This window comes from Chenopodium quinoa, unplaced genomic scaffold (assembly GCF_001683475.1).
Source record: "Chenopodium quinoa cultivar QQ74 unplaced genomic scaffold, ASM168347v1, whole genome shotgun sequence".
In the NCBI taxonomy this organism is placed as follows: domain Eukaryota; kingdom Viridiplantae; phylum Streptophyta; class Magnoliopsida; order Caryophyllales; family Amaranthaceae; genus Chenopodium; species Chenopodium quinoa.
In genome coordinates, this window is record NW_018745311.1 from 2913708 (window position 1) to 2932232 (window position 18525).

At 40.9% G+C, this 18525-nt stretch overlaps 1 long non-coding RNA gene across 1 annotated transcript; it reads left to right on the plus strand.

Moving 5' to 3' along the window:
- Positions 1-1418: 1418 nt before the first annotated feature.
- LOC110712315 lies at positions 1419-2168 on the plus strand. The gene is made up of 2 exons (XR_002509558.1): positions 1419-1580; positions 1895-2168. It is a non-coding gene; the product is annotated as an uncharacterized LOC110712315 (long non-coding RNA).
- The last annotated feature ends 16357 nt before the right edge of the window (positions 2169-18525 follow it).

The window sequence follows — 18525 nt, forward strand, 5'->3', positions numbered from 1 at the left end:
GTATTTCAAGTCAGTTTTCAGGCATTTTTGCGTTGGTTTAAGTTTGGTTGTGGCCTGGTTTTCTGGTAATTTTTGGCCAGTTGTTCTAGTGCATTTTGGGTGGTGTTTTTGGTGTAATTTTCAGGCAACTTTATAGAGGTTTTAGGGGACGTTTTCAAGTCATTTTTTTGTCTCTTTGGAGGTTATTTGCAGCGTTTGTTTGTTTGTTGTATTTGGTAGTTTTTGTCTCATATCGGCTTTGTTGGTGTTTCTTGCGGCTTGAGTAGTTTTGGGTGGTGCATGTCAACTATGTCAGTTGTCGTTGTGAAGTTTCATTGTCCCTTTGTGGGTCTTAGTGGTTGTCAAGATGGGAGTGGAAATGGCCTTACTCGACGTTCTCTAATCTGACATCTCAGTGATCGTCATTGTTGTATCGGTGCGCGAGATATCACCCGACATTCTCTTACTTCTAATTTGGCTGTTTATAATGAGGTAGAAGTTACTTTTAGGCGTATGGGGATTTGGTTATATGGAGTTTGCTATAAAACGCACATGGTACATACTAAGTGTCGTCGTGGTAGGGATGAGGATGTGTCATCCCTTGATGAAGGAGATGGTATTGTTCATTTTGTGCTTCATAATTTCACCAAGTCGCAATCTCCTTCTTCTCCTGCTCGAGTTGGTCATGTGGTTGGTTTGGTGCGAGATCATAACGATGGTTTTGATGTGTCTCTCCTTGATTGTTTATTCTCTAAGGGGTTTCGCTCTTTTAAGTCTATCCCTCCCAAGTGTCGTTTGGGGTTTTCTCGGGTTCTGAAAGGTGCTCTTGATAAGGTGATCTCTAAGCCTGATGACATTTCTAATTGGGACTCTTTGTTGGTACCTCTTTGCATCCTTAAAATCTTTCGCACGCGGAGTAGTCGTGAGTCTCAGTCTTCGGTAAGACGTCAGCTTCAGGAAGAGAGTATTTCCCGTGCTATTTGTTCTTGGAGTGTAGCGGGTGGTAGTTTGTAGCTTGTGAGGGAAATTTTGGCAGAGGATTCTCCTACTTTGTCGGCAGTTGATGATGAGGACTTTGATTTGGAAGAGCGTAATATTAAGCAGTGTCTAGAGCTGGCAAAAGCTGACCCGACCCGACAACCCGACCCGAACCCAACCCAAAATAAATGGGTTATGAGCAAAGTTTTCAACCCGTTTATGTAATTGGGTCGACCTGAACCCAACCCGAAACTAAATGGGTCAGGTTCAGGTTGACAATTTTGACCCGAAAATAACCCGGCTAAACCCGTTTAACTAATTGGGTTGGTTTCAGGTCGGGTCAACCCGAACCCAACCCATATAACCCTATATTAGTAAAATGATATTAGGCCTTAGTATTTTTATTTGGACAAAGCCCAAATTATGTCAAAGCCTATAGAGTACAAAAAACCCAAAAAGTGAAAACCCTATTTTTTTTTTCTAGTCATTTTCCCACTTGTTCAGCCGTTTTCATCTCTATTTTCCCATCTTATTCTCTCACCTCTCTCTTCTTTCTCTATCTAGCTTGTTTATCAAAATTGCAACTTCAAACTTGTTTATCTTCAAATTTTTCGCCTACTAAGGTAATATAGTCATGCATTTCATTCTACTTACAATTATATGTTGTAGTGTTGTTAAGAAATGTTGATTGAGACTTTCTAATTTGGTGAATAATATGAAAAATAAAGAAGTTTCGGCTGTGTTTGGGGTTTTTTTTTTCGATTTATGATGCTTTGTTTTGGATAAATTGGTGAATAATCTGATTATGTTGCTTTTTTTCTTCATTTATATTTCTATGCATGCATTTGTTACTTTGTTTTTTCATTTTTATGAGATTATTTTTTGCATTTTACAAGTTGATCAGGATTTTATGTTATGCTCTTTGTTTATAATGAAGGTGAATGATGAAGCCAATACACCAAGCCCATTTGAGAGCGCACCTCAAAGTCAGTAGCAAGACTAGCAACTAGTCAAACCTGATGAAGTTTTCCAAGATCTAATTTTTATTTTGTTGGGAATATTGCCTCCTTAAGACATTGATTTTGATTTTGGATTGTACTGTAAATTATTATATGTAAACTATGGTTAGTTTTGCTTGAATGTATTTTTATTATGCTTAAATTGATAGGTTTATACAGCAAAGTTTTATGCAAAATAACAAGTTAAATATACGACTTTTTTTTATCATTATATTATAAGAATAATCGGGTTTTTATTTAAAAAAAAAAAACAGGTCAAACGGGTTGAAATCAGGTCAACCCGTTTAAACCAGGTCGGGTTTAGGTTCGTCATTCTGACCTGTTTAAGTAAACAGGTCGGGTTCAGGTTGGGGGGGTCCTGACCTGTTTATTAAACAGGTTGACCCGAACCCAACCCAACCCGACCTGTTTGCCAGCTCTAGCAGTGTCGTAGGAAGATTTGCGTTGGCCATTACACTGCTGCAGTTTGGGTTCTTTCTTCTTCAGGCGTTGCTCCTTATAATGACGCCACTCTTGCAGATTTACAAACAAAGCACCCTTCGTTTCCAGCTCCATCCTTGCCTGATATACCTATATCACCTTCATCTCGTTGCGACTTCTGCTGTTGTTTTGGATCAAATTAAGAGTTTCCCTCGTGGCACATCATGTGGTATGGATGGTTTGCATGCTCAACATCTTATGGATTGCTTGAGTGGTGCAGCTGTGGCAGTCTCAGATGAGTTGGTTGACTCTATTACCGGGGTGGTTAATCTCTTTCTAGCTGGAAGATGTCCTATGGAATTAGGAGAGTACATTGCTAGTGCTCCTTTTACGCCACTTATCAAGCCCGGTGGTGGTATCCGTCCTATTGCTGTGGGTACGGTTTGGCGGCGTCCAGTTTCGAAGGTGGGTGCTGTTATGGTTGGTCAGTCGTTAGGGAGTTTCTTTGATGACCTTTACTTTGGTGTTGGGGTTTCTTCAGGTGGTGAGGCAATTCTTCATGTAGTGAATCGGTTGATTGAGGACCGTGGTTCTGCTGTTGGTCTATCTATGTTGTTGGTGGATTTTCAAAATGTCTTCAATCTAGTTGATCGTTCGGTCATGTTACGTGAGGTATATCGCCGTTTTCCGGGCATTTTGCGATGGGTTGTATTCTGCTATTTTAATCCAGCCAGGTTGTACTATGGGGACCGAACCTTATGGTCGTCTTAAGGAGTGCAACAGGGTGATCCCCTTGGTCCTTTGCTTTTTTCTTTGGTTTTACAATCCTTAGTGTGTAAAATCAGAGAGACTTTTGATGTATGTCTTCAGGCTTGGTATTTAGATGATGTCACGATTATTGGTGACACTTTGGTGGTGGGGCAAGTTCTGCAGTTGATTATGGAGGAATGACCTCGTTATGGGTTACGTCTTAAGGTGGAAAAAACTAAAGTTTTCTAGCCTACAAAAGACCCTCGAAGCAGGCTGGTGGGTGTCTTTCCACCTAATATTGCTCGACCTTTGCGTGGTGTTAAGTTGCTTGGTGGTCCCGCTAGTTCCGATTCTGGTTTTAGTGGTGAACTTGTGATGCAGAGGGTGACCAAGTGATATGTCTAGTTTATATAGTGTATTATCCCCGTCCCTTGGTAGTTATTAGTAGTGTTTTTGACTCTTTCGGGCCACTTTTATTACTAATTTGTGTGTTCTAGTGTTTTCGTAGTTTTAGTTGTATTTTACAGGAAATTACACTCTTGGAACATTTTCCCGGGCTTTATTAGATCGACTACGGAAGCTAGAAGGACACGACCACTTTTGGAGCCTAGGATCGGTGAGAGCCGGTGATTAAGGGCTCGGTAATTGGGATCACGAGGCATTTGGACCAAGTATTCGAGACCCGAGAGGAAATCCGGATTGGGCCGAGAAATCTATCCCAATCGAAGTTCAAGCCTCGAAGAAGAAGACTGGGCCCGATCGGGCAAGCATACGCCCGATCGGGCGGCTGCGCGCATAAGGACCCTCAAGGAAGAGGCGCGCCCGATCGGGTGAGCTAAGCTCGATCGGGCGTGGCACATCAGTAAAGGGCATTGTAAAAAAGGCGGGCCCGATCGGGCGACCCTTCGCCCGATCGGGCGCGTGTTTTCTTAGAAGCTGATTAGTTTAGTTTTAATTCTTGTTTTAGGAGAGGTTTAAATACGTTTTGTACGGAATTATTAGTCACCTTCTTTCTTAGACTTTCTCTCTCTACTTAGTATTTTCTCTCTCTTAAATTCTCTCTAAACTTTTGTTCTTAATACTTCCTTTAATTCCAGATTTATTTTTGGTACAATTTCTTCCCTTTTTAATTTCAGCTATTTTAATTGTTTTCTTGATTATGCTTTTAATTATTTACTTGATTGGCTTAGTTATGATGATTAGTGAGTAGTTCCATTCTAGGGTTTATGGGGATCCATAATTAATATGAAGGGATAGTTTGTTATTATTGATTATTGATATTGCATGATAATTTCCTATTGAATTGTTTTAATTCTTTGCAATTAGATTATGATTCGAGCAGATGTAATTTGATTGTGAATGTTTAGCAATATTGAATTGATGAATCGAGCAGATGTTGATTTAATATTAAAGGCTAATTTTAATAGGAACTTAGGTCTAGTAAATTGCGAGAGCCTGTTAGATCTATGTTGATTAATAAATTGCGAGAGCCTGTTAATCGTGTTATCTGTGCATTGTTAATTATTAATTACTTCGTTTTATCCCGGAATATTAATTATTGGTGAACCTGTGACCCTAGGTTTCCTTATTATTGATTCTTTTCTCCCTAAACTTATTCTTCGTAGTATAGAATTCATACCTAAAAATATTGGTTACTTGGATAATTTAGATTATAATAATTAATTAGAATTAAAAAGACTTGTTTCCCTGTGGAGTTCGACCCTACTTCACTATCTACTGTAGTTAGTGATTTAGGTAATTATTTTTTATTAGGGGATACGACTTTACCCTGTCAAAATTTGGCGCCGTTGCCGGGGAAACGGTTTTATTTTTATTTTCTGATTATATTTTTGTAGTCTAGATTATCCCCCCTTTTGCCTCAGAGAACATTAGTTCTTTGAGGCAAATCTCATATTTGTCTTTAGTTCTTTGTTTATGCCCAGGTGTTCCAGATCAGGTTACATCCCTTTTGATCCTGAGATCCAGCGTTCTTTTCATAGGCAAAGGAGACTCTATAGACAAATTCTGGCGGGTTTTGAGGAGGACAACGATCGAAGAGATCCCCCCCTTGATTCTAGTGACACAGATATTCCTTCAGATTCAGAATCAAAGATGACGGCCCAGAAGAAACTCAGTGATTATTTGCAACCGAAGCTCACAGATTTCCCGCTCCTTACTCCCACTCCGACTCTAGATGGAGTTCAATTTGAGATCAAGCCCCAATTTATCACTATGATAGAGAGGAAGCAGTTCAGCGGAGCTAAGGGTGAAGATCCCAATCTTCACGTCGCAGATTTCTGCCAATATTGTAACACCATTAGACAAGCCGGGGTCACGCAAGACCAAATCAGGGAGATTCTTTTTCCCTTTTCATTATGTGGCAAAGCAAAATTATGGTTTAATGGTTTGAATAGAACTGCACTTGGTATTACTGACTGGGAAACTCTTGCTTTGAATTTTTATAATTAATATTATCCTGCAGAGAGAACAGCGGTGCTAAGGAGTGTTATTCAGAAGTTCGCTCAAGAGGCCGACGAAACATTATATGAGGCTTGGGAGAGGTTCAAGGATCTACATAGAGAGTGCCCCCACCACAATCTAGCACAATGGCAATTGATCCAAGCATTTTATAATGAACTTGGAAATTCTTCTAGATCAGTGCTAGATTCGGCAGCTAGTGGGAGGTTTATGAATTTAAATGTGGATGATGCAGGACAGGTTATCGAAGACATGGCAATACACAATTCCCAATATGGGAATCAGAGAGGGTTTGAAAATAAAGGAAAACATAATGTCGATTCCGTATCCTTTTTGCAAGCTCAATTAACATCTATTTGTCAAAAATTAGATAATCTTACTGCTGCTCCTAACTCTGTAGCTAATGTTTCTGCTGTTGCTAACCATGAAGCTTTTTATGAAAATTGTGGAATTGTAGGTCATTGGGAGCAAGATTGTAGGAGCTCTATGGAACAAGTTAATGCCTTTCAAACCTATAGGCAAAATAACCCCTATTCCAATTCCTACAATGCCGGTTATAAAAATCATCCTTATCTTTCATACCGGAGTACCAATGTACAAAATCCTCCACCTCCACAATAACCACAACAGTAAACACCACCACAGCAAAAATATTATCATCCTAATTCTGGCCAGAAAAGCCAAGCATCACCCTCATCATCTTCCGACCCTGCCATGACAGAAATTAGAGCAATGCTCGCCAACATGCAAAAGCATATGGAGGGTAGGGATGCGCAAATTGATTCTATCCTAGCCCATAATAAAATCATGGACAATCAAATTGCACAACTTTCATCTACCCTACAATCCGGTCAGCAGGGAGCTCTACCATCACAACCTATCCATCCTACAGATCATGCTAATGCAATCACTCTAAGGAGTGGTTCACATTATGATGGACCTCCTATGCCAAAGGAAGATAGACCAGTACCTGATCTAGATTCCTCTATACCAAACGGTAATCCTGCTAGCCCTGCAGGGCTACAAATAGATACTAACCCTACTAATGCTTCTTTGCAGGGTAAATCACAGGATAAGGGAGGAGATGTGCAGAGCCCAGTTATCAAGCTTCCATTCCCTAATAGACAACTGAAGAGTAAGCTTGATAAACAATTCGGTAAGTTTTTAGAGGTTGTGAAAAACCTGCAGGTAACAGTTCCTTTCACTGATTTAATCACTCAAGTACCTGCTTATGCTAAATTTATGAAAGACATTCTGACTAGGAAAAGGGCCTTTAATGAAGTAGAAACTGTAGCTTTCACAGAGGAGTGTAGCGCTTATTTGCAAAATAAATCCCCTCCTAAATTAAAGGATCCCGGTAGTTTTTCTATCCCTTGTCACATTGGGAATGTTTTTATTGATAAAGCTTTGTGTGATTTGGGTGCTAGTGTCAGTGTCATGCCATCATCTATCTGCGCTAAATTAAATATGGGAGAATTAAAAATTACTAATATAACTTTGCAAATGGCAGATCGTTCGGTAAAATACCCCTTAGGTATTTTAGTGGACGTACCTGTCAGAGTTGGTAAATTTTTCATACCTGTTGATTTTGTTGTTTTAGATATGGCGGAGGACACACAAATACCCATTATATTAGGTAGGCCTTTCCTCCACACTGTAGAAGCGATTATTGATGTGAAAAATGGTAAACTAACCCTTTCTGTAGGTGACGATAATGTTACCTTTAATTTAGGGAAGGTTTTGAAAGGGCCTATGTTAGAGGAAAATTGTTGCTACATTGATACAATTGATATAATGGACGATATTTGTGATGATAGCTTGCCACAAGTTCTTGCGAAGGATCCCTTAGAGGAAGTTCTGTGCGGGAATCTATCTAGCGACAATGCAAGCGTTTGGGGTAATGAGATACAGGATATTGAAAAGGCTCTTTCCTTAGAAGAGTTAAGCCCCAAGGAGACAATGAAGGTTGTAAATTTAGTTCAGGAATCAAAACCTGCAGAGGTCAAGAAACCTGAGCTAAAACCTCTCCTTTCTCATTTAAAATATGTTTTTCTCGATGAACAGGAACTACACCCCGTGATCATCAGTACTGCACTCACTGACCTACAATCTTCCCAACTTCTAGGGGTCCTCAAAACCCATAAGAAGGCTATAGGGTACAGTATTGATGATCTCAAGGGTATAAGCCTTGATTTTTTCATGCACAGGATTCATCTAGAGGAAAATTACAAGCCCTGCATTCAACCCCAACGAAGATTAAATCCCAACATGCAGGAAGTAGTCAAGAAGGAGGAGATGAAATTACTTGATGCATGTATTATCTATCCTATTTCTGAATCCAAGTGGGTAAGTCCCGTGCAGGTGGTACCGAAGAAGGGTGGGATGACTGTGATAAGAAATGAAAAAAATGAATTAATTCCCACTAGAACTGTAACAGGGTGGCGTATGTGCATAGACTATCGTAGATTAAATATCGCCACTGAAAAGGATCACTTCCCTCTTCCCTTTATAAATCAAATGCTTGAGAGGTTAGCCAATCACAAATTCTTTTGCTATTTGGACGGGTATTCGGGATTTTTCCAAATTCCGATTCACCCTGAAGATCAGGAAAAGACTACCTTTACATGCCCTTATGGCACTTTTGCATATCGTAGAATGCCCTTTGGTTTATGTAATGCACCCGCTACCTTTCAACGTTGCATGATGAGTATTTTTTCTGATTTCATAGAGTCTATTATGGAGGTCTTTATGGATGATTTTAGCGTATATGGTTCTTCATTTGATTCATGCTTAATTAATCTCGCTAAAATTTTGAAAAGATGTGAAGAGTGCAACTTGGTCCATAATTGGGAAAAATGTCACTTTATGGTGACAGAGGGAGTAGTCCTTGGCCATATTGTATCTGATAAGGGCATACAAGTAGACAAGGCTAAAATATCAGTGATTAAGCAATTACCTCCCCCAGTCAATGTTAAGGGAGTTAGAAGCTTCTTGGGTCATGCGGGGTTTTATCGCCACTTTATCAAAGATTTTTCTAAAATTGCTAAACCACTGACACAGCTTTTGCTCAAGGATGCCCCATTTATTTTTACTGACGAGTGTCTTGAGGCTTTTAACAGGATTAAGCAGGCTTTGATATCGGCACCCATCATATGTGCTCCCGATTGGAACCTTCCTTTCGAGATCATGTGTGATGCAAGTGACTTTGCACTAGGAGCCGTGCTCGGACAGAGGAAGGACAAGGTTTTTCATGCTATTTATTATGCTAGCAAAACCTTGGATGAAGCCCAAGTCAACTATGCCACCACAGAAAAGGAGTTTCTTGCTGTTATTTATGCTTTGGAAAAATTTAGATCATATCTAGTTGGTTCTAAAGTTATTGTTTTTACTGATCATGCAGCACTAAAATATTTGATAGCCAAGGCGGAATCAAAGCCAAGGCTACTCCGGTGGGTTCTCTTGCTCCAAGATTTCAACATAGAAATAAAAGATAAAAAGGGAGCAGAGAACGTAGTGGTAGACCACTTGTCACGTATCAGGTATGATGAGGGTAAGGATTCTTTACCTATAGATGATTCTTTCCCTGATGACAACCTGTATGCAGTTGTAGAGCATCACCCTTGGTATGCTGATTTTGCTAATTATATAGTGGGTGGTACTCTACCTCCTGACGTGTCCTACCAACAGAAAAAGAAATTCCTTTATGATGTTAAACATTATTTTTGAGATGATCCTTTTTTGTTTCGTGAGTGTGCAGATGGATTATTTCGCAGGTGTGTTCCCGAATGGGAGGTTCATGGCGTCCTTACCAGTTGTCATACTTCACCCTATGGTGGACATCATGGCCCCACTAAAACGGTGGCTAAGATTAATGAGTCAGGCTTCTTTTGGCCTACTATGTTTAAAGATGCTAACACTTTTGTGCAGGCTTGTGACTCTTGCCAGAAGACTGACAACATTTCGCGGAGGCATGAGATGCCCCAAACTGGGATTCTCGAAGTTGAAATATTTGATGTTTGGGGTATCGATTATATGGGGCCGTTCCCATCTTCCAATGGGAATTGTTACATACTTGTAGTCGTAGATTATGTGTCCAAGTGGGTAGAAGCCATAGCTTCACCAACAAACGATTCTAAGGTAGTCATCAAGCTCTTCAAGAAGATCATATTTCCCAGGTTTAGTGTTCCACGAGCTATTATTAGTGATGGGGGTACCCACTTCCATGAAAAACAATTGGATAACCTCCTTAAGAAGTATGGCGTATATCATAGAACAGGGCTTAGTTACCACCCTCAAACTAGTGGTCAAGTTGAGGTCTCTAATAGGGAAATCAAGGCAATCCTAGAAAAGGTAGTAGCCAAGTCAAGGAAAGATTGGAGCATGAAGCTTGATGACACACTTTGGGCATACCGAACAGCATTTAAGACACCGATTGGTACTTCACCTTATATATTGGTTTATGGTAAGGCATGTCATCTTCCCGTAGAATTGGAGTACAAAGCCTTTTGGGCGATCAAAGAGCTTAATATGGATTCTAAGGCCGCGGGTAAGAAGAGACTTCTTCAACTCAATGAGTTGGATGAGTTTAGATTGTCGGCATATGATAGTGCGCGGATCTACAAGGAGAAGACCAAGAAGTGGCATGACAAGAGGATCTTACCAAGAGAGTTTGCACCGGGTGATAAGTTTCTTCTCTTTAATTCTAGATTGAAGATTTTGTTGGGGTTTGGTGAGTCCGACTCACCGCGGAAACAAACCCGACACGAGGAACCACTCGCAATAATTAAAATCATAAAGCATAAATAAATAATCACAAAGAAAAGATAACGAATCTTACCCTCGAAGCGAGCTTCGCCCAAACGCCGGGGCTCTTACTTGAAAGCTACGAGCACGTCAAGCGCCGCGCCTCCGACGGTATCCACCCACAAAAAGGCAAACACAACTTTAAGGTCCGCTACCTTGGGGTTAGCAAGGTCCGACCAAAACCCGAGTGTTATTAGAGTTTAAGAGTTTTCCCAAAAATATGGAATGCTCTTTCTAACTCCCACTCAAGCAAAGAATTCTCAAGCCATGCCATGACTATTTATAAGGAAGTATGCCTTGTGAATTTCACTCATCTTTTAATGTGGGACTTTTCACAAAAAGATCCCACATGGAAAGATTGGTGAATTCAACCCTTAGTTAAATAAACAAAGGAACAAGTAACAAGTGTCACATGGTTAGGTGTGGACCACTTTCTCACTTGGTCCCCAAGGCATTTCACATGCAATGTGAACTAACCATGTGTCACCCAACCTTGAGCCCCAAGTTGGGTTCGGTTGGCCCATTTTATTTTGGCCCGTGTCCATGACCCATCAACCCGGGCCCACGGCCATTGCCACATGTGTCGCCACCGTGGCGCGCCGCCACCATGGCGCTGCCACTAGGTGGCTGCCAACGTGGCGGCCACGTGTGCTGCCACGTGTGCTGCCACATGGCGTTTTGCCATGTGTGCTGCCACGTGGCATGCTCCCTATTGGGCATGCATTCCTAGCCTTGTGCGTGGCTAGGATTTTACTTGTTACTTGATGCATTTTCCCGTCTCGCCAAATCCTAAATTTTTGGCTCGACATTTGAGATTCTCCGACGCTCGGTTTCGACGCTCCAAGCTCGAATTTCCGACGTCTAAATGTTTAATAGTGGGCGACGAATTAATTTCTTCCGAATTAATTCGTCGAGTTGGTTCGTATATTTTGCTTGGGTGTGACCCGAAGGGTTCAGTCAAGATTAAGCTGTAATATTAATTATATTAATATTACTGATCGGAAGCGGCCTCCACCCAGGCATTCCGATCACTTGACCTTACTGAATATATTAGCTTTCTAATAATTCTGAACCCGCTATTAGAATAATACACTTGTTCGAAGGACACCATTCCTTTCAGATTTTCCCAGGAAAGTTGAAGTCTAGGTGGTCCGATCCCTTCACTGTCACAAAGGTGAACAAATTTGGTTCGGTGGAGTTGGTGAATGACAAAGGTAAAGAGTTCAAGGTAAATGGCCAAAGGTTGAAAGTGTATCATGAAGGTGCTACCATTAGAGATGTGGAGGAGACTCTCCTAACTCCACTTCCAACATGAGCTTCAAGGTGTTAAGAAGGTCGTGCGGGACCTAGATTTAATCCAAGATTTACGGGAGGCAACCCGTATTTCATGCTTTCTTGGCTAGTTTTCCTTTTCCTTTTTTTTAGAGAGGCGAGGAGAGTGATATTTCACCAGTTTTAAGTGTTGTTGTACAGGTATGAATTTGACAGGTATAAAGACTTAGAAAAATTTGACGAAGAAAAGAAATCGGAGAAAAAGGGCTGCTCGGGCCCGATCGGGCGAGTCTCGCCTGATCAGGCGCGCAAGCAAGCTTGAAATCGGACCTATTTTTGCCCGATCGGGCGCGCAAGAAGGGTTGAATTCAGAGGAATTTTCGCCCGATCGGGCACTTTTTGTGGAAAATCGAGTGAGAAGGAAAAGATATGTCGGGCGAAGCTCGCCCGATCGAGCGACCAAAGGGAGAAAATTCTCTTCGCGTTCGCGCCCGATCGGGCGCGCAACTTGAGTTCTGGAAATTCGACCCTTCGCCCGATCGGGCGCGCCATCAGCCCATCCCCCTTTATCTTCTTTCTTTCCTCCCTTTCTCCTTATTTAATCTTCTTCATTTCACTTTCTCTCTCTAAAACCTCCATTTTCAAACCTTCAACCTACACTTCAATCCAAGATCTCCTCCAATTCTTCCATCCAAACTCAAAATTTTTTTACATATTCCATCTCCCCTCATCCTCCTCTACAATCTAAACTAATTTTCCCCTATTTTCTCTCAAATTTTCTCAAACCCTAAGAGAGAGAAACCTTCAATTTGCCACTATTTTACAAGAATATGGCCTCAAAGCGTCAAGGAACCAAAGGGGTGAGAGTTCGAGGGCACCACAACCAACAATCAACCTGGATCTTCAAATTCCGGGATGGGAGAAGGTTGTCATTACCTCGGAGGAGCAACGGGTTAGGATGGTCAACCTCATCGGTCGTCAGGTAATCTCTACCTGTTTTATTCATCATCTCACATTAGTTAGGTTAGGCCTAGATAAATATGTGGAAAAATTGTTCAAAGGTATAGGCATGAGTGGTTTTTTTCAAATGTGCCATGATATATATGATTACTTTACATTGGAATTTATCTCAAGTTTTAATGTTATTAAAATGAATGCACTAATTACTCATGTACAATTCTGATTATTAAACAACGATGTAAGACTAACTCTTAAAGAATTTGGAAAGTTGTTTGATTTAAAATTGGATAAACCTATTGAACCCTCTCAAGACCACACCGCCGTGGTCTATAAGAGGCTAACTGGGGAGGATTTAGTGAACCTCCAGCATGCCAAAGGGACGTGGATTCAACATCCCGTCCCAAAACTTTGGCAAAGATTTGCCGGCCTCACTATTTTTGGGAGGCATGAACCGGTAAATGTTAGGAGAGATGAATTGGAACTATTGGCATCCTATATAATTCCTACTGCTGAAAAATTGAACATACCCCATAGGATAGCAAATCACTTCCAAAGGGCGGCCAATGCGGCCGAGGCTAGTAGGTCTAGGGCACCTATTTACTTTGGGGGGTTAGTGACCCACATTGCTAGGAAACACCTAGGTTGGAACCCGGATGGGCATAGGAAAGTTGTGGGATCGAACCTCATGGACCTACCCTATTTAGGGAGTTTGAACTGGGTGCAACCTGTGGGGAGTGATACTTGGTGGATAGTCCACCGACAATCGGGTAGGAGAGACCAAGCCTTTACCTTATCCAACCTCGCCTTGACCAAATTTGAGAGGGGGAAGCCCTCTTATACTTTCGAGATAAATGGTCAAGGTGAGGTTCAACCACCTCACCCCTCACCACAACCCCACCATTCCCCCATTCACCACTCACCACACTACCAACCACCTCCACCCTTCACCTATGGCATGCCCACTTCCTCGGTCGATTACAACGTCGACCCCAATGCCCCATATGGCTTTTAGGAGCCAATTAGACCGCATCGAGACGGGGCAAGGGAGAGTTAAGGGTATGATGCAAAACCTAGACTCTAGGTTAAGCACCTTAGATGGGCGGGTTGGTCATATAGAGAGGAACCTAGGGAGGGGCCTTTATCCCATGTATGATGATTACGCCCGTCGGGGGGCTATTCCTCCCGATTCACTTACTCCCGATTGGTTCCAATACCCCCAAGGAGGGTATTCTCACCCCGGTGCGTATGGTACTTATGTGGACTACTCTTCGGTCCACGGATATGGGGGTGATGCTCCTTCTGGGGGTATGGGTGGGAATGTTGACCCTAACTACTATGCAGGTGGTTCGGGGTATGGAGGTGGTGGCTCTAGCCATGGAGGAGCCGGTTCTAGCCACGGCGGGGGCTATTCGAGGATGGATGAGGATGAGGAGTAGGCTACTCTCCCAAGTCTATGAGGGCATTGCTTGATTTGGCTTGGGGGGGTGTTCTTTCACTTGGTAATTCTCTTCCTTTTCTCTCTTTATTTGCTTTCTAGTATAGTTTTTATTTGCTTTCCTAGTGTAGTTTTTATTGCTTTCTTATATATGAAAAATAAATAAAAAAATTCAAAAATAAAAAAATTCAAAAATACGTTCCAATGAATTGTAAATCATGCTTCCCTGTGCCCCGTACTTGAGAAAAATTGTTTTGATTCTTGGTATTTGATGATGAATATTGTGGATTTGTTGGTCATGATTTGAAGTTTGATTGCTTGGATTCCTAAACATGCGTCAATTTTGTCCAACTACTTGTGAATATAGTGCTTGACTAGTTGATTTGGTTAGGAAATGTGTGATAGTTCCATAATTCCTGGTATGTCAATGAATTTGATTATTGATTTGCAACTATGAGTAGTGTTTCATGACTTATTATTATGCACATGAGGAGGACGAAGGCGTTCATTCTTTTAGGTAGCCTTCAGAGTATTAGATACATTTGTTCCCTTCTTGTTACCCATGTTGTTGCTTGTGCCCTTTTATTGTTTATTTAGCCACATTACAAGCCTACATGAGCCCCATTGGTTACTAGTCCCAAGCTTGGCTTGGGGGAGCTGTTAGTGAGTGAGGTGAGGGAGTTTGTAGTGTGCACATTATTTGCACAATTTGGGTGGGTTTTGAGAAGTAATTCATTCTTGATCATATTTTTGTTTTGTTGAGTTTAAAAGTTGTATATTTTGAGAAAAATAAAAGTGTGATGAAAAAAAGAAGTTCAAAAAAAAAGTGAGAAATTTGAAAAAAAAAGGTGAACTTCTAAGAAAAAAAAAAAAAAAATGTTTGATGTTCAAATGTTGTTAGTGAGTGAGGTGAGGGAGTTTGTAGTGTGCACATTATTTGCACAATTTGGGTGGGTTTTGAGAAGTAATTCATTCTTGATCATATTTTTGTTTTGTTGAGTTTAAAAGTTGTATATTTTTGAGAAAAATAAAAGTGTGATGAAAAAAAGAAGTTCAAAAAAAAAAGTGAGAAATTTGAAAAAAAAAAGGTGAACTTCTAAGAAAAAAAATGTTTGATGTTCAAATGTTCTAAGTGAAGGTTAATCAAAAGAAAAGAAAGAAAAAAGAATAAGTGGTTCAAAGTTTGTTTCAATTCACTCTATTCCATATTATTATATTCTTATGAGTGAAATTGTAAGTGTTGGGATTGTTTATATTGTTTGGAGTATATTTGGCGGATTGTTGTTTGGAGTTGGTTATGTTGGAGATGTGTATGATCATTATTTTTTATCATGGGTTTATTAGGATTTGGCTCCCTTTTAGCAAAGCTTTTCTCTCACATAATCCCAAATTTATCCTACCTTTACCCTAGCCTTACATTACAAGCTTAAAAGACCTTCCGACCTTGTGCATAGAAGTTATGTAAATGTGAAAGTGTTGTTTATCAATGCAAGTTATGACTTGGCATATTTCGAGTCGACTAGTAGGATGAGCGTTCAATGTTTTTATACACACGAGAGTGTGAGTTGGGAGGGCATTGTTCACATTAAAGGGGTTGGTTGGAGAGCGATCGAGTACATTCTTTACTCGCCACATAAATGAGAGTTGAGTGTGTGAGCACTAGTCTTGAATTCTATATGCTCTCGTGGTTTGCTCTACTTGACAATTGTTGGGGAGGAAGGGTGATTAGATGAATAAGATTGATTGATGTTGAAGCGTGTTCACTAGATTTGCCTTGAATCGTTGGTTTTTGATTTGATTATTGGGGTGAAGTATGTTTTATGTGTTCATTGATGAGCTCTTTGCTTAGGGACAAGCAAAGGTTTGGCTTGGGGGAGTTTGATATGTCTAGTTTATATAGTGTTTTATCCCCGTCCCTTGGTCGTTATTAGTAGTGTTTTTGGCTCTTTCGGGCCACTTTTATTACTAATTTGTGTGTTCTAGTGTTTTCGTAGTTTTAGTTGTATTATACAGGAAATTGCACTCTTGGAGCATTTTCCCGGGCTTTATTGGATCGACTACGGAAGCTAGAAGGACACGACCACTTTTGGAGCCTAGGATCGGTGAGAGCCGGTGATTAAGGGCTCGGTAATTGGGATCACGAGGCATTTGGACCAAGTATTCGAGACCCGAGAGGAAATCCGGATTGGGCCGAGAAATCTATCCCAATCGAAGTTCAAGCCTCGAAGAAGAAGACCGGGCCCGATCGGGCAAGCATACGCCCGATCGGGCGGCTGCGCGCATAAGGACCCTCAAGGAAGAGGCGCGCCCGATCGGGTGAGCTAAGCTCGATCGGGCGCGGCACATCAGTAAAGGGCATTGTAAAAAAGGCGGGCCCGATCGGGCGACCCTTCGCCCGATCGGGCGCGTGTTTTCTTAGAAGCTGATTAGTTTAGTTTTAATTCTTGTTTTAGGAGAGGTTTAAATACGTTTTGTACGGAATTATTAGTCACCTTCTTTCTTAGACTTTCTCTCTCTACTTAGTATTTTCTCTCTCTTAAATTCTCTCTAAACTTTTGTTCTTAATACTTCCTTTAATTCCAGATTTATTTTTGGTACAATTTCTTCCCTTTTTAATTTCAGCTATTTTAATTGTTTTCTTGATTATGCTTTTAATTATTTACTTGATTGGCTTAGTTATGATGATTAGTGAGTAGTTCCATTCTAGGGTTTATGGGGATCCATAATTAATATGAAGGGATAGTTTGTTATTATTGATTATTGATATTGCATGATAATTTCCTATTGAATTGTTTTAATTCTTTGCAATTAGATTATGATTCGAGCAGATGTAATTTGATTGTGAATGTTTAGCAATATTGAATTGATGAATCGAGCAGATGTTGATTTAATATTAAAGGCTAATTTTAATAGGAACTTAGGTCTAGTAAATTGCGAGAGCCTGTTAGATCTATGTTGATTAATAAATTGCGAGAGCCTGTTAATCGTGTTATCTGTGCATTGTTAATTATTAATTACTTCGTTTTATCCCGGAATATTAATTATTGGTGAACCTGTGACCCTAGGTTTCCTTATTATTGATTATTTTCTCCCTAAACTTATTCTTCGTAGTATAGAATTCATACCTAAAAATATTGGTTACTTGGATAATTTAGATTATAATAATTAATTAGAATTAAAAAGACTTGTTTCCCTGTGGAGTTCGACCCTACTTCCCTATCTACTGTAGTTAGTGATTTAGGTAATTATTTTTTATTAGGGGATACGACTTTACCCTGTCACCAAGACCATTGCCCTTATGGATAAGGTCGCTATGCTAGATGATCATCAGTGTGAGCTATTGTTACTTAGGGCATGTACCGGAGTTTCTAAACTCTACTTTGCATTGCGTACTTGTCCTCCTAGTACTTTTGAGGCGGCTCAACGCACTTTTGATGGAGCTCTTCGATCTTCCTTGGAGTGTATCATTACTACTTCGGGGCCTGGGTTTGGTGATTGGCAGTGGCGGCTTGCCACCTTACCATTTGCGTTTGGAGGGCTTGGTGTTTAATTTATTCTACGGGTGATGTTCGTCACTATGCTTTTCTTGCTTCTCGGTTGTAGTCTGCTGGGTTGCAGACCCAACTTCTTCAGCATGATGGCATTGTTGGTCTTGGACGAGCCTTTGAGAATGCGTTGAGTCTGTTTAATGGAACAATGGAGTCTGACATTTTGAGTAATCCTAGTGAGGTCGCTGCCCCTAAACTCATTAAGAAATTGGCAGATATGTTTTTCACAAAGGTTACCGCTTCTGCAGAATCTACTTATTCTTTAACTCCTCGACGATCAGCATTATGGAAATCCCAGCAGGGTGATCACACCTCTGCTTGGCTTCAAGCGGTTCCTATTTCGGGGTTGGGTCAAACGATGAACGCCAAGACTTATCGCTGTGTGCTGTGCTACCAGTTGGGTGTTCCATTGTTCTCTATCACGACGTCGTGCTCTGCTTGTTCAAGGGTTTTTTGTTGAGGATATTTTCGGTGATCACGCGGTATCTTGTGCTGGTATTGTGGGCATTAAATATCGGCATAATGTTGTTCGGGATACCCTTGTTGATGTTTGCTATCGGTCAGGGATTTCAGCTAGAAAGGAGGTGGGCATTGGGTTATCTGGAGGGAACAATGGGGCTCTTAGACCTGCAGATGTGTTACTTTATTCATGGGATCGTGGTCGTGATGTCTATGTTGACTTGACAGGGTCTTCTCCATTGACACAATCTGGGCTTCCTGACTTTATTCCTGGACGGGTAGTGACTGATGCGGCCAATTGGAAGCGAATCAAGTACGTATCTAGTTGTCGAGCAATTGGATATGACTTCCTTCCTTTCTCTTTCTCTTCTCTTGGGGAGTTAGAAAAGGACGCTGTTGCATTGCTGAAGCGGATTCAGAAGTT